This window comes from Hylobates moloch, unplaced genomic scaffold, assembly GCF_009828535.3.
Source record: "Hylobates moloch isolate HMO894 unplaced genomic scaffold, HMol_V3 SCAFFOLD_6, whole genome shotgun sequence".
Lineage (NCBI taxonomy): Eukaryota > Metazoa > Chordata > Mammalia > Primates > Hylobatidae > Hylobates > Hylobates moloch.
In genome coordinates, this window is record NW_026652281.1 from 149,234,661 (window position 1) to 149,249,867 (window position 15,207).

The 15,207-nt window shown below is 43.1% G+C and overlaps 1 protein-coding gene across 1 annotated transcript in view; it reads right to left on the bottom strand.

Moving 5' to 3' along the window:
* Positions 1–15,207, bottom strand: part of STK10 (serine/threonine kinase 10) — a 142,598-nt gene that overhangs the window by 21,004 nt on the left and 106,387 nt on the right. The gene's annotated exons all lie outside the window — the stretch shown is intronic.

The window sequence follows — 15,207 nt, forward strand, 5'->3', positions numbered from 1 at the left end:
CACCCGCTGGCCCTGGGCTGAGCATCTGATCCAGGCCGGCCAAGCAGCACATTCCACGCCCTTAGCCTCCAGAACTGATTTCAGAGATAAGCACGTGACCCTCACTGGTCCAGTGCGAGCTTTGGGACGTCTGCTGGAACTACTGAAGAAAAGCTACCTGCTGTCCTCTGGGGTTGTTAAACTGGGGGGGATGAAGGCCAAGGTGAGTCACCTTGTCAGTCCCTGGAGGAGACTGCCTGAGATGAACTCAGTGTAGGGAAGCAATGCCCAGAGATGAGAAGGAAGAATTCCTGGCAACACTCCTGCCCTCCTGGTCAGACGCCAGCAAGTGTTCTTTCCTCCTTAAGCCAGCTGGGATTGGGTTTCTGTCTTTTATAACAGGAGGGAGAAGAGATCCATGACACTTCTCTCTAAGGACCTTAGAGTTCCGCAGACAGTTCCTTCCCGAGAAACCCGCACCTTCACAGGTGCCTAATAACCCAAAACCTGCACTGACAGATGGCTCTTAAGAGCATCTGATGGAGGGAAAGGCCTGCCTGTGATCAAAAAAAGAGCATTCCGGGGAGTTCTGGCATGGTGAGGTAAGCCAAGACAGGCTGTGTCTCCTGATAATTACAGTGAAAACTCTGCATCAAATATGAAAGCAGCTACTTGAGGACTCTGAAAACCAAACAAAAGCAGGTGACATGAAGGGGAGTCAAAACTTGCAGACAAGACTGGTACAAGGGATAAGTTTCCTATTTTTTTTTTTTCACGCTTTTGCTCTCCTGGCTTTGCACCAATCCCAGACCTGCCCAGTGGTGCAGTAGAAAAGCTGGCTAAAACTCTATAAGAAACCTTGTGTTTCTGGCCAGAGAACCAGGAAAAGAGGCCTGTGCAGTCCAGTGAGTATGGGATGAATCCCAAAGAGAAGGGCACAGAAGGCCAGGCGGAGTGGCTCACGCCTGTATTCCCAGCCCTTTGGGAGGCCGAGGAAGGTGGATCACTTGAGGTCAGGAGTTCAAGACTGGCTTGAGCAACATAGAAACCCTGTCTCTACTAAAAATACAAAAATTAGCCGGGCGTAGTGGCACATGCCTGTAATCCCAGCTCCTCGGGAAGGAGGCACAAGAATCACTTGAACTCAGGAGGCAGAGGTTGCAGTGAGCCGAGATCGCACCACTGAACTCCAGCCTGAGGGACAGAGTGAGACCCCATCTCAAAAAAAAGAAAAAGAGAAGAGCGCAGGAAAAGGGAAATTCCTAATTATGTGTGGGAACACAGAGATTCACCCATGAGCTGGGCATGAGTGAGACAGGTGCCAAGCAGTATAGCAAAAAACCAAAAAAGCTAAGGCCCAACTAAACTAAGACTGAAACCAGTACCCACAGAAGATCAGACAGAACCTGTGGTCTGCAGGGTTTCCTGTTGAACAAAAAACATCTACATTCTTCAAAAGATTATAATACGGACCCACAGTCTACAGAACATAACATTGAAATGTCAAGGATAGCCAGGCACAGTGGCTCACACCTGCAATCCCAGCACTTTGGGAGGCTGGGTGGATCACCTGAGCTCAGGAGTTCGAGACCAGCCTGGGCAACATGGCAAAACCCTGTCTCTACAGAAAATATTAATACAAAAAACTAGCTGGGTGTGGTGCCAGTGCACCTGTAGTCTCAGCTACTCAGGAGGCTGAAGTGGGAGGATCACTTTAGCCCAGGAGGTTGAGGCTGCAGTGAGCTGTGACTGCACCACTGCACTCCAGCCTGGGCAAGGGAGCAAGACCCTGTCTCTAAATAAATAAATAAATAAATAGAATAAAATGTCAAGGAAACAATAAAAAATTATTCTACATGCAAAGAGTCCAGAAATAGAACCAATTTTCAAAGAAAAAGGCAATCAATAGATGTCAGCTCCGGGATGACACAGATGTTGGAACTGGCAGAAAGAAACTTTAAAGCAGCTATTATAACTATACTCCATGAGGTAAAGCCCTTTAATATTTCAAATATGGAAAGATGAAAGTTCACAGCCTAGAAAAACTATTTTTTAAAAAATTAGAAAATTTAAAACTAAACAATACAATGTCTGAAATTAAAATAAAACAACAGCAGAATGGTGATCACAGAGGAGGGTCATTCATTTGAAGACTGATTAATAAAGATTATATAATCTGAATGACAGAGAGGAAAAAAGATGAAAAAGATGAAGGTTTCAGGGACTTATGGGAAAATTATCAAAAGCTCAATGAAACCCAAACAGGTTAAATTAAAAGAAAACCACTGTCATATATATCGTAATAAAACTTGAAAACCAAAGACTAAAAAAATTCAGGAGAGTAGTTAAGAGAAATGTGACATATTAACACAGGAAAATGATGACTCCAGTGACCACGGATTTCCCAACAGACACTAGGGAGGCCAAAAGCCACTGGAGTATCATCCTTAAAGTGCTGAAAGAAGGGCCGGGCGTGGTGGCTCACGCCTGTAATCCCAGCACTTTGGGAGGCTAAGGCAGGTGGATCACGAGGTCAGGAATTCAAGACAAGCCTGGCCAAGATGGTGAAACCCCGTTTCTACTAAAAATACAAAAAAAATTAGCCGGGTATGGTGACAGGCGCCTGTAATCCCAGCTATTTCAGGAGGCTGAGGCAGAGAATTGCTTGAACCCCGGAGGCAAAGGTTGCAGTGAGCCGAGATCACACCACTGCACTCCAGCCTGGGCGACAGAGTGAGACTCTGTCTCAAAAAAAAAGTACTGAAAGAAAAGAATAGGAAACTATCCTATAGTGAAACTGTCCTTCAGAAATGAAAGTAAAATAAGGACATTTTCAGATGAAGGAAAGTAGGAAACTTTGTGGTCAGGAAGAAAGGCTACACTGGAAGTTTTTTAGGTTGAAAAGAAGTGAGCTGACGAGAAAACTTTAATCTTCAGTAAAAAAGAAAGAGTGACAGAAATGGTAAATATCTGAATAATCATGATCAACAATTTTTCCCTAAAGATCTTTAAAATCTCAATGGCCATTTAAAGCAAAAGTTGTCACACTGTCTGGTATGGTTTTTAATATATGTAGATATAATACATGTGATAGGCCAGGCGTGGTGGCTCATGCCTGTAATGACAGCACTTTGGGAGGCTGAGGTGGGCAGATTGCTTGAGGCCAGGCAAGACCAGCCTGGCCAACACGGTGAAACCCTGTCTCCAGGCTGAGAACTGCTTGAATCCAGGAGGCAGAAGTTGCAGTGAGCCAAGATCATACCATTGCACTTCAGCCTGGGCGACAGAGCAAGACTCTGACTCAAAAAAAAAACCCCAGCCGGGCGCGGTGGCTCACGCTTGTAATCCCAGCACTTGGGAGGCCGAGGCGGGCGGATCATGAGGTCAGGAGATCGAGACCACGGTGAAACCCCGTCTCTACTAAAAATACAAAAAATTAGCCGGGCGTGGTGGCGGACGCCTGTAGTCCCAGCTACTTGGAGAGGCTGAGGCAGGAGAATGGCGTGAACCCGGGAGGCGGAGCTTGCAGTGAGCCGAGATTGCGCCACTGCACTCCAGCCTGGGCGACAGACCAAGACTCCGTCTCAAAAAAAAAAACAAACCCCAAAACGTGACAATTATAACAAAATCGAGAAAGTATCAAGAAATTTACATGGTTGTAAAGGTACATTATACTTAAAGAATTACAATATCAACTCTAAATAGATGCTGAGATAGGTATGTATATTATAATGCCCCAGAGCAACCATTACACACACACACACACAAAGATAAACTAATTCATGAATTAACAAATAATACTAAAAATATTCAGATACTTCAAAAGGAGGTAGAAAAATGGGGAAGAGAGGAACAAAAACCAAAGGAGACAAAATAGGTAATAATTTAATGAAATATAAATGCCATAAACACCTCTATTAAAAAACAAAGATTTTCAGATGGGATTAAAAAAAATGAAAGCACAACTACATGCTGTCAACAAGAAACCCATGTTAAATACAAAGATTTAGACAGGTTAAATTGAAAGGATGGAAAAAGATACTGTATGCAAACACTTACCAAAGAAAGTAGGACTGGCTATTTATTAGACAAGGCAGACTTCAGAACAAGGAATATTATCAGGAATAATGATGGGCATTATATAATTATAAAAGGAAGAGTCAGTTCACTAAGGAAATATGACTATTTTAGTCTTAGCTAAAGTCTAGGAGGCTGAGGAGGATCACTTGAGCCCAGGAGTTTGAGGGCAGTCTGGGCAACACAGTGAGACTTCCATTGCAAAGAAAATAAACAAATAAATAAATGAAAGAAAATGTGACTATTTAAAATAACAAAATTATTTCAAAAATGTGAAACAAAAGCTGACAGAACTAAATGAGAAATAGATAAATCCACAATTACAGTTGGAGACGTTAACATTCCTTTCTCGGTAGCCAGTAGAACAAGTGGTCAGAAAATCAGTAAGAATACAGAAGACCTGAACAATACTATCAATTAACTTGACCTACTTGACATTTATAGAACACTCCACTCAACAACAGCAGAATACACATCCTTTTCAAGTGCACACAGAACACTCAGTAACACAGACCACATCCCGGACCATAAAACAAGCCATAGTATTTTTTAAAATTTGAAATCTTAAAAACATATGGGCCAGGCGTGGTGGCTCATGCCTGTAATCCCAGCACTTCGGGAGGCTAAGGCACGTGGATCACCTGAGGTCAAGAGTTCGAGACCAGCCTGACCAACATGGTGAAACCCTGTCTCTACTAAAAATACGAAAATTAGCTGGGTGTGGTGACATGTGCCTGTAATCCCAGCTACTTGGGGGGCTGAGGCAGGAGAATCACTTGAACCCGGGAGGCACAGGTTGCAGTGAGCCGAGATCATGCCATTGCACTCCAGCCTGGGCGACAAGAGCAAAATTCCGCCTCAAAAAAAAAAAAATATATATATATATATATATACACATATATATATATGTTATTCAATTTGATCATAATGAAATCAAACTAAAAAACAATAAGAGAAAGATATGAGAGCCACGAAACATTTTAAAGTTAAACAACAAGTTTTAAATAACCTGGGTCAAAGAGAAAGTTGCAAAGGAAATTAAAAAGTAATTGATACGGAATGAAAATAAAAATACAACATAAAAAGATTTGTGGAATGAAGCTAAAACAGTGCTCCATTTATAGCATTAAGTGAAATTTATAGCATTAACTGCTTAAAGAATAGTCTTAAATCAATGTTCTAAATGAGCTTCTACATTAAGAAACCATAAAAAGAAGAGCAATTTAAACCCAAGCCTAATATAACAGCAGAAATCAATAATATTGAAAAGAGAAAAATCAGTGAAACCAAAAGCTCGTTCTTTGAAAAGGTCAATAAAATTGATAAACAATTAGTCAGACTGATAGGGAAAGAGGAGGAGGGGAGGAGGAGAAGGAGGATGAGAAGATGACAATACAAAATACCAGCATGAGGGATGAAAGAAAGAACATCACTACAGATGCTACAGGCATTAAAAGGATAGTCAGGAAATATTTAATGCCAATAAATTTGAGTATTAAAATGAAATCTACAAATTCCTTGAAAGACAGAAGCTACTAAAGCTTACTTAAGAAGAAACAGGCCAGGCGCAGTGGCTCATGCCTGTATCCCAGCACTTTGGGAGGCTGAGGCAGGCAGATCACCTGAAGTCAGGAGTTTAAGACTAGCCTGGCTAACATGGTGAGAGCACGTGTCTACTAAAAATACAAAAACATCAGCCGGGTGTGGTGGTGCGCACCTGTAATCCCAGCTACTCAGGAGGCTGAGGCAGGAGAATTGCTTGAACCTGGGAGGCAGAGGTTGCAGTAAGCTGAGATTGCACCACTGCTCTCCAGCCTGGGCGACAGAGTGAGACACTCTCTCTCTCTCACAAAAAAAAAAAAAAAAAAAAAAAAAAAAAAAAAGGTATTTCATTGGAAGGCCATGTAACAACGAAAAGTTTAAAAAAAAAAAAAGAAGAAGAAATAGATAACTAAAACCTAAAACTGAGGCAGGATAGGTAGTAAAAAAAGAAAAAAAAAGACCAGGTTCTCTGGACACAGCAACTATGGTGACCATACAGTTAACACTATAAGCCTCAGCATTCTCACTGTAATTGAGCTCATTCAAGCACAGCTATCTTCAGCAGGGAATTTTCCCTGTAGAGAGCAAGCACATTTTGATTTCACCTGTCCTCGGACTGATTCTTTGTTCATTATAATAGTAAAAAACACACCCCAGGGTAGAGATTTAAGATGCTAATGAGACACTGACAAATGAACAAGCATGTACAGCTACTGCACATGCGCACCCAGAGGACCACCCAGAACGTGCTTCCTGGCAACGCCTCTTCCCACCTACTTATGAATCACCATGTAAGGCTCCCTTTAAGAGTCTCCCTAGTGTCTCATCCTTATAAGCGGCCCACTCTGAATTCTCTCTCTCTCAGGGTGTACTGTCTATTCTATACCTAACTTTCAAAATATTATTTTCCTTTTGCAATAAATTACTCTATGCTGCATCTCCTTTGCTGTGTCTCATGTTTAAATTCTTTAAAGCCAAGAAGACAAGAACTGAGGTATCACAACAGCTGTCAACAAAACCAGACAGACATCACAAGAAAACCACAGATTGATATCCTTCATGAACACAGACCTCAAAATCCTCACCAAAATATCAGCAAATTGAGTCCAGTAACACACAAAAAGGAAAATATACAATAACCAAGTGGTTCTTACCCCAAAAAGGCAAAGCTGATGCAATATTTTAAAATCAAGCAATATAACTTTTATCAGCAGACTAACAGAAGAAAAACCATATGATCATATCAATTGATACATGAAACCCATTTGATAAAATTCAACACCTATTCATAATAAAATCGATTAGCATACTAGGAACAGGAGACTTAAAAAAATTTTTTTTCTTTCTTTCTTTTTTTTTTTTTGAGACGGAGTCTTGCTCTGTTGCCCAGGCTGGAGTGCAGTGGCGCAATCTCAGCTCACTGCAAGATCTGCCTCCCAGGTTCACGCCATTCTCCTGCCTCAGCCTCCCGAATAGCTGGGACTACAGGCACACGCCGCCGCATCTGGCTAATTTTTTGTATTTTTAGTAGAGATGAGGTTTCACCCTGTGTTAGCCAGGATGGTCTCGATCTCCTGACCTTGTGATCCACCCGCCTCGGCCTCCCAGAGTGCTGGGATTACAGGCATGAGCCACCGCACCCGGCCTCTTTTCTTCCTTTTTAACCTCAGCTTCTGCATCTGTAGAAAGAGACTTTCTTAATCTGATGAGGGCAGCTATAAAAAGCCCTATTGCTAACATCATACTTAATGATGAGATACTGAATGCCTTCCCCTTAAAATGAGGAACAAGGCAAAGATGTCCTCTCTACTATTCCTATTCAACATGCTACTGGAGGTCTTGGCTAGCACAATAAAGCAATAAAAAAATAAAAGCATACAGATTGAAAAGGAAGCAATAAAACCGTTTCTATTTGTACATATGATTGTCTATGTAGAAAATCTCAAAGAATCTACAAAGAAAGATACTAGTACTAATAAGTGAGTTTAGCAAGGTTGCACAGTACAAGATTAATATACAAATATCAATGTATTTTTACAATCTAGCAATGAACAATTATAATTTTTCTTTTCAGTTGGGTTTTAACTTTGTTCCCAGGCTAAAGCACAGTGGTGCAATTATGGCTCACTTGCAGCCTCGAACTCCTGGGCTCAAGTGATCCTCTCTCACCTCAGCTTCCCAAGCAGTTGGGATTACAGGTGCATGCCACCACACCCGGCTAATTTTTTAATTTTTTTTTTTTTGAGATGAAGTCTTGCTCTGTCACCCAGGCTGGAGTGCAGTGGTGGTGTGATCTTGGCTCACTGCAGCCTCTGCCTCCTGGGTTCAAGCAATTCTTATGCTTCAGCCTCCCAAGTAGCTGGGATCACAGGCGCACGCCACCACACCCGGCTAATTTTTGTATTTTTAGTAGAGATGAGGTTTCACCATGTTGGCTGGGCTGGTCTTGAACTCCTGACCTCAAGTGGTCTGCCTGCCTCAGCCTTCCAAAGTGCTGGGATTACAGGTATGAGTCACCACACCCAACCTAATTTTTAATTTTTTTTTTTTTTTTAGAGACAGGGTTTCAGTATGTTGCCCAGGCTGGTCTCAAACTCCTGGCCTCAAGTGATCCTCCCATCTCAGTCTCTTTAGTTGCTAGGACTACAGGCATAACCCACTGCATCTGGCAGAAATTGATTTTTGAAAAAAAGTATGTTGTATAACAGCACCAAAAAAACATGAAATAAATATAATTCAAGGCCGGGAGTGGTGTCTCATGCCTATAATCCTAGCACTTTGGGAGGCTGAGTTGGGTGGATCATTTGAGGTCAGAAGTTCCTGACCAGCTTGGCCAACATGGTGAAACCCCATCTCTACTAAAAATACCAAAAAAAAAAAAAAATTAGCCAGGCATGGTGGCACGCACCTGTAATCCCAGCTACCTAGGAGGCTGAGGCAGGAGAAATGCTTGAACCCAGGAGGCGGAGGTTGCAGTGAGCCAAGATCATGCCACTGCACTCCAGTCTAGGTGACAGAGCAAGACTCTGTCTCAAAAAAAAATAATAGGCCGGGCGCGGTGGCTCACGCCTGTAATCCCAGCACTTTGGGAGGCCAAGGCGGGTGGATCACGAGGTCAGGAGATCGAGACCACAGTGAAACCCCGTCTCTACTAAAAAAATACAAAAAATTAGCCGGGCGTGGTGGCGGGCGCCTGTAGTCCCAGCTACTCGGAGAGGCTGAGGCAGGAGAATGGCGTGAACCCGGGAGGCGGAGCTTGCAGTGAGCCGAGATCGCGCCACTGCACTCCAGCCTGGGCGACAGAGCAAGACTCCGTCTCAAAAAAAAAAATAAATAAATAAATAAATAAAATAATAATAATAATTCGAATATAAATATAAAATATATGGTGAATCTGTATGCTCAATTTAAAACCACTAAGGAAATATATCAAAGACCTAAGTAAATGGAGAGAGATGTTATGCTCAATATCGTTCAGATGTCTTATCTCTCCACACTGATCTATGAATTCAACTCAATCCCAATCAAAATCTCAGCAGGTATTTCATAGAAATCAGTAGGATGATTCTAAGATTGATATAGAAAGGCAAAAGAACTAGAATGGCCAAACAACTTTAAAAAACAAGGACAAAGTTGGAAGACTCGCACTACCTGATTTCACGGCTTTTATAAAGCTACAGTTGTCAAGACGCTGTAGTATTGGTAAGGACAGACAAATAGATCAATGAAACAGCAGAGAATCCAGAAATATCACATACAAGTATATGTGGTCAACTAACTTTTCACAAAGGTACAAAAGCAATTCAGTGGAAAAAGGATAGCCTTTTCAACAAACGGTGCTGGAATAACCAGACATCCATAGGCAATAATTATCATTATAGCAATAATAATAATAGTGAACCTAACCCACACCTTATATCTTACATAACAATGAACTCAAAATGGATTATATATCAAAATATAAAACCTAAAATTGTAAAACTTCTAAAGCATGTGACGTTGGGTTAGGCAAAGATTTCTTGGATATACCGCTAATAGCATAATCCCTAAAAGAAAAAATGATAAAACAGACTTCATCAAAAACAAAGTACTAATTAAAAAATTAGCAGCTGGGTGCATTGGCTCATAACTGTAATCATGGCACTTTCGGAGACCGAGGCAGGCGGATCACTTGAGGTCAGGAGTTTGAGGCCAGCCTGGCCAACATGGTGAAACCCTGTCTCTAATAAAAATACAAAAATGAGCCAAGTGTGGTGGCGCATGTCTGTAATCCCATTTACTTGGGAGGCTGAGGCAGGAGGATCGCTCGAACCCAGGAGATGGAGGGTGCAAGTGAGCTGAGATTGCACCACTGCACTCCAGCCTGGGGGACAGAGTGAGACTCCATTAAAAAAAAAAAAAATTAGCTGAGTGTGGTGGTATGTGCCTGCTGTCCCAGCTACTCGGGAGGCTGAGGTGGCAGCCCAGGAATTCAAGGCTATATTGAGCCATGCTTGTGCCACTGCATTCTATCCCGGAAGGCAGACCAAGACCCTGTCAAAAAATGAAAAAAAAAAGTACTTCTGCTCTATACAAGACACTGTTAGGAGAATTAAAAGACAAGCCACAGGCTAGGAGTAAATGTGGGCAAAATACAACATATTTGAGAAAATACTTGCATACAGAATATAAAAGGAACTGTTGATATTCAGTAGTAAGAAAAATCACCCAGTTAAATAAATGGGCAAAAGAGCTGACCCAATACTTCACTAAAAAATACATATGGGTGCCAGGCACGGTGGCTCACACCTGTAATCCCAGCACTTTGGGAGGCCGAGGTGGGCGGATCACCTGAGGTCAGGAGTTCAAGACCATCCTGACCAACATGGTGAAACCCCATCCCTACCAAAAATACAAAAATTAGCTGGGCGTGGTGGCAAGTGCCTGTAGTCTCAGCTACTTGGGAGGCTGAGGCAGGAGAATCACTTGAACCTGGAAGGTAGTGGAGGTTGCAGTGAGCCGAGATCATGCCATTTCACTCCAGCCTGGGCGACAAGAGCGAAACTCCATCTCAAAATAAGTAAATCAATAAAATAAAAGAAATACATATGGGTAGCAAGTGAGCACACGAAAAGATACTCAAATCATTAGTTGTTGGTGAAATGTGAATTAGAAACCACAATGAAACACCACTTTACACCTATCAGAGGCCGGGCGCGGTGGCTCACGCCTGTAATCCCAGCACTTTGGGAGGCCAAGGCGGGCGGATCACGAGGTCAGAAGATCGAGACCATCCTGGCTAACACGGTGAAACCCCGTCTCTACTAAGAATACACCTATCAGAATGGCTAAAAAACCTGACAACTGCAAGTGCTCATGAGGACATGGAGCAACTGGAACTCTTGTACCTCATTGTGATGTAAAATGATCCAGCCCTTTTTGGAACAGTCTGGCAGTCTCTCATAAAGTCAAACATGCACTTACCATCTGACCCCAAAATCCCAGCAGCTATTCTTCATTGTCTCTTCTTTCAATTCTTGGATTTTTTTTTCATGGTCCTAGATTCATAATCTGAATCCTTCTCCTATGTTCTTTGGCCTTAATGGTCTTAGATCAGGGTTTTGCAACTTCAGCACTACTGACCTTGTGGGTGGAGAGTTCTTTGTTGTAGGGGCTGTCCTGTGCGTTTGTTGTGGGGGCTGTCCTGTGCGTTCGTTGTCCTGTGCATCATAGGAAGTTGGCAGCATCCCTGGCTTCTACCTGCTCAATGCCAGTAGCACCTCTCCCTTATCTCCCCAGTGGTGACAACCAAAATGTTTCCAGATATTGCCAATTGGCACCCATGAAACAAAATAATCCCTGGTTGAGGATCACTGTCTTAGAAGTCCTAGTAAAATATCTAAACTCTTATTTGTGCCACTTCTGCTTCCATATCAAAGGGTCGCCTTGGAGATGCTATATCACCCTAGTTCAGCATGTGGCTGTGGTGTCTGCCAAAACGCCTTTCGACAGCACCATCTCAGGCATCATACAATTTAAAGGCCTCATGAGCTTAAAACTGTGTTGTTTCAAGCATGATTTCTTGATTTTCCAGGACAGACGGAGAAGTTTAGTAAAGGATTTCTGCCAAAGGCACCAAAAACATGAAGAAACATCACACCACTGACCATGGAGGGCAAAGGCAAAGGAACAGTAAAAGTAGAGTCACATGGGGCCACTTGACAAAGGGGCACAGGGCTTCCATCCATCAGTATTCCCCGAGGACATTCACGTACCAGCACTGCTCTCCCGCTGAGATCTACTGAGGCAGGGGCAGGGGAACTGCATTCTGCTGGATGTCAGAAAACCTGCATTCTAGTCCAGCTACGTGTCTTCAAAAAAGTTACTGAACTCGTTCGAGTTCCTCATTTTCTTATCAGGAAAAATAATCTGGCTTTCAACTAAAATTTCTTTAGGGATCCTTTGAGGGTTACAATTCTATGGTGTTATGAGATCCAAACTATTTAATAGCTAAATTCTGTTTATTGAACTTTGCCTGGGAAGGCAGGAAAACAGTTCTGGGAAGATTTCCTTCAAGACTGGTTAGATTTGTTTTCAGATTTCAGTGATCCAAGAAGTTACAACTGTCAAGCCAGTTTCTCATGGATGCTGAAGATTACTCGGTATACAGGAACTGAGTAGCAGACCATCAAGTCCCTTCTTACAGAGTTGTGAGAATGTATCCACATTAATTGTATATGCATATATACACATATACAGGAAGGTGTAGTCAATTACTTGAAATTGACATGAAGAATAAATAGGTCCCTGTTCAACTACCTTGCTAATAATTACTTTTCCTATATGCATATTTCCTTATTGAAAAGTGATTAGCATGATAAATATCCCACACCAATTGCTGTAATACTGAAGAGGGTCCCAGGAGGCTTCTCAAATCTTATTGGTTTTTTTTTTTTTTTGGTGTGTGTTTCCCACGCCTGAATTTAAATTATGACATGCTCTCTCATACTGAATGGATCGTAGGGAAATGGACAGGGTACACACTTCCTTGCTCTGGGCTGGTTAAAGGAAAGTGCCTGTTGCATCTGTGTATGGTCTCCCTCTCCAGCATCCACGTGTGAATTACTCTGTTGCAGCACTGGAATGGCTGATGCATCTGTAGGTAGTTCAAAGGCTGCTCACCTGGGGGGGTCTCATCCCTTCTAATTGTGTCCTTCACCCCCTGCTGCTGCATCCTGACCACTATGTCAAGGGCAATAGGCCAGACCTCCCATTCCTACTTGGAATTCCTACTTCCTCACCCAGCACCTTGCAGCCCTCACGGAGGTGACCTTTGGAATCAGAGAAGGAGTTCTTAGGAGTGTGGAGTAGGCAATGGCAAGACAGTGCCATCTGGGATATCTGGGGTTGCCATGGAGCAAAGCCTCTCACTGGCCTCCTGCCATCGCCGTGTTACATAAGTAAGCTGCAGAATCAAAGCAAGCAAGTTTGCCTACACAAAAGACCAGTAACTGGGATACCATCTCACTAAATGGTGTGAGCCCTGTCCTCCTCAAAAAGCCAAAAGAGTCTGGGTGCAATGGCTCATGCCTATAATCCCAACACTTTGGGAGGCCGAGGCAGGAGGATCATTTGAGGCCAGGAATTCAAGACCAGCCTGGGCAAGTAAGTGAGACCCCCCATTCCTACAAAATTTTTTTAAAAAATTAGCAGGGTCCCAAATACTCAGGAGGCTGGGGCAGGAGGATCACTTGAGCCCAGGCGTTCAAGGCTGCAGTGACCCGTGATTGCGCCACTGCACTCCAGCCTCATCATTAAAAAAAAAAAAGCCAAAAGAGCAAAGAAGCTAAGCTCTTTCTTTCCATGAAAACTTCTTGAAGAAAAACACCCATAGAAAAAGATATTTGAAAAAACTGAATGTGAGCAGAACCCCAGGTGCCAGATCCCACGCTCTGCCTCAGTATTCAGCGGCAGGCTCGAGAGCCTTCCTGGAACCCTGCCGGTGAGGAAGTCCAACTTTGTTAAGGGCAAGTTCTGGGAAAGGGTGAGGAGATCTGTGGCTTCCCCCCATCCCCTCCTAAACTAGGCAACTTCCTCTGTCGCCTCCTCTCTCTTCCACTCTTATAAGTCCACAAACACACACACACATACACACACACACACACACACACGGTGTGCACATGTGACAGGGCGCAGAGCCAAGGAGGGAATGGGCATCTACCCAGCTCTTATTCCAAGCAGATACTGGGTCTAACTCTGAATGTACTTCTCATTTAAGCTAAAACTCTATGTAAGGACTGGATGTTAACAAGATTATTAAAATAGCACACTCCTGCCTGTGGCCCACTGCCCTACGTGAGCTGGTCTCTGCCTACCTGTCTGACTCCATCTTGTGCCAATCTCCCCTTTGCCTCCTAAGCTCCTGCTACATGGATGGTTTTCCAGCTCTTTGAACACTCCAAGCTCTTTCCCATACCTCAAGACCTCTGCAGGTGCTGTCCCACCCTCCTGGAAGGTTCTTAGGCCTGCCAGCATCCTTCCGTACTCAGCTTACATGTCATACACTGAGAGGCTTTCCCAGACCCGTCTAAAGCAGATCTCTCCAGATCTCTAGTCAGCCAGTCTATATGCTTCCCTAGCATGTTGGCAACTGTTTTATTTATTCAATATTGGACTTTTTGTTTGTTTGTCTGGCTTCTCTGGAAATTAACAGAATATATATATATATATATATATAGAGAGAGAGAGAGAGAGAGAGAGAGAGAGAGGGAGTTTTCCAGGCTGGATTGCAATGGCGTGATCTCGGCTCACTGCAACCTCCACCTCCTGGGTTCGAGCAATTCTCCTGCTCAGCCTCCCGAGTAGCTGGGATTAACCTGCGACCACGCCCAACTAATATTTTTGTATTTTTAGTAGAGATGGGGTTTCACCATGTTGGCCAGGCTGGTTTCGAACTCCAGACCTCAAGTGATCCGCCCGCCTGGGCCTCCCAAAGTGCTGGGATTACAAGAGTGAGCCACGGCGCCCGGCTGCATTAAAATTTTTTTTATCTTGATGACTGCATTTTTGGGTCCTCTGAAATGTTGTGCAGGTATACCTCATGTTTTCATGCTTCACTTCATTACACTTTGCAGATACTGTCACTTTGACAAATTGAAGGTTTGTGGCAACTCTGTGTCGAGCAAGTCTATCAGCGTCATTTTCCCAAAAGCATGTGCTGACTTCCTGTCTGTTCACATTTTGGTAATTCTCGCAATATTTCACATTTTTTCATTATTATTATCTCTATTATGATGATCTGTGATGAGTGAGCTCTGATGTTACTCCTGTAATTGTTACAGGGTGCCATAAGCCCATCTAAGACAGCAAACCTAATCAATAAATGCTGAATGTGATCTGACTGCTCCACAGACTGGCCTTTCCCCTGTCTCTTCCCCTCTCCTCAGGCCTCCCTATTCTGTGAGACACAACGATATTGATATCAGGCCAATTAATATCCCTACAATCGCCTCTAAGTGTTCACGTGAAAGCAGGAGTTGCATGTCTCTCACTTGAGATCGAAAGCTAGAAATGATGAAGCTTTAGTGAGGAAGGCATGGAGAAAACTTACTGGGTCAAAAGCTAGGCCTC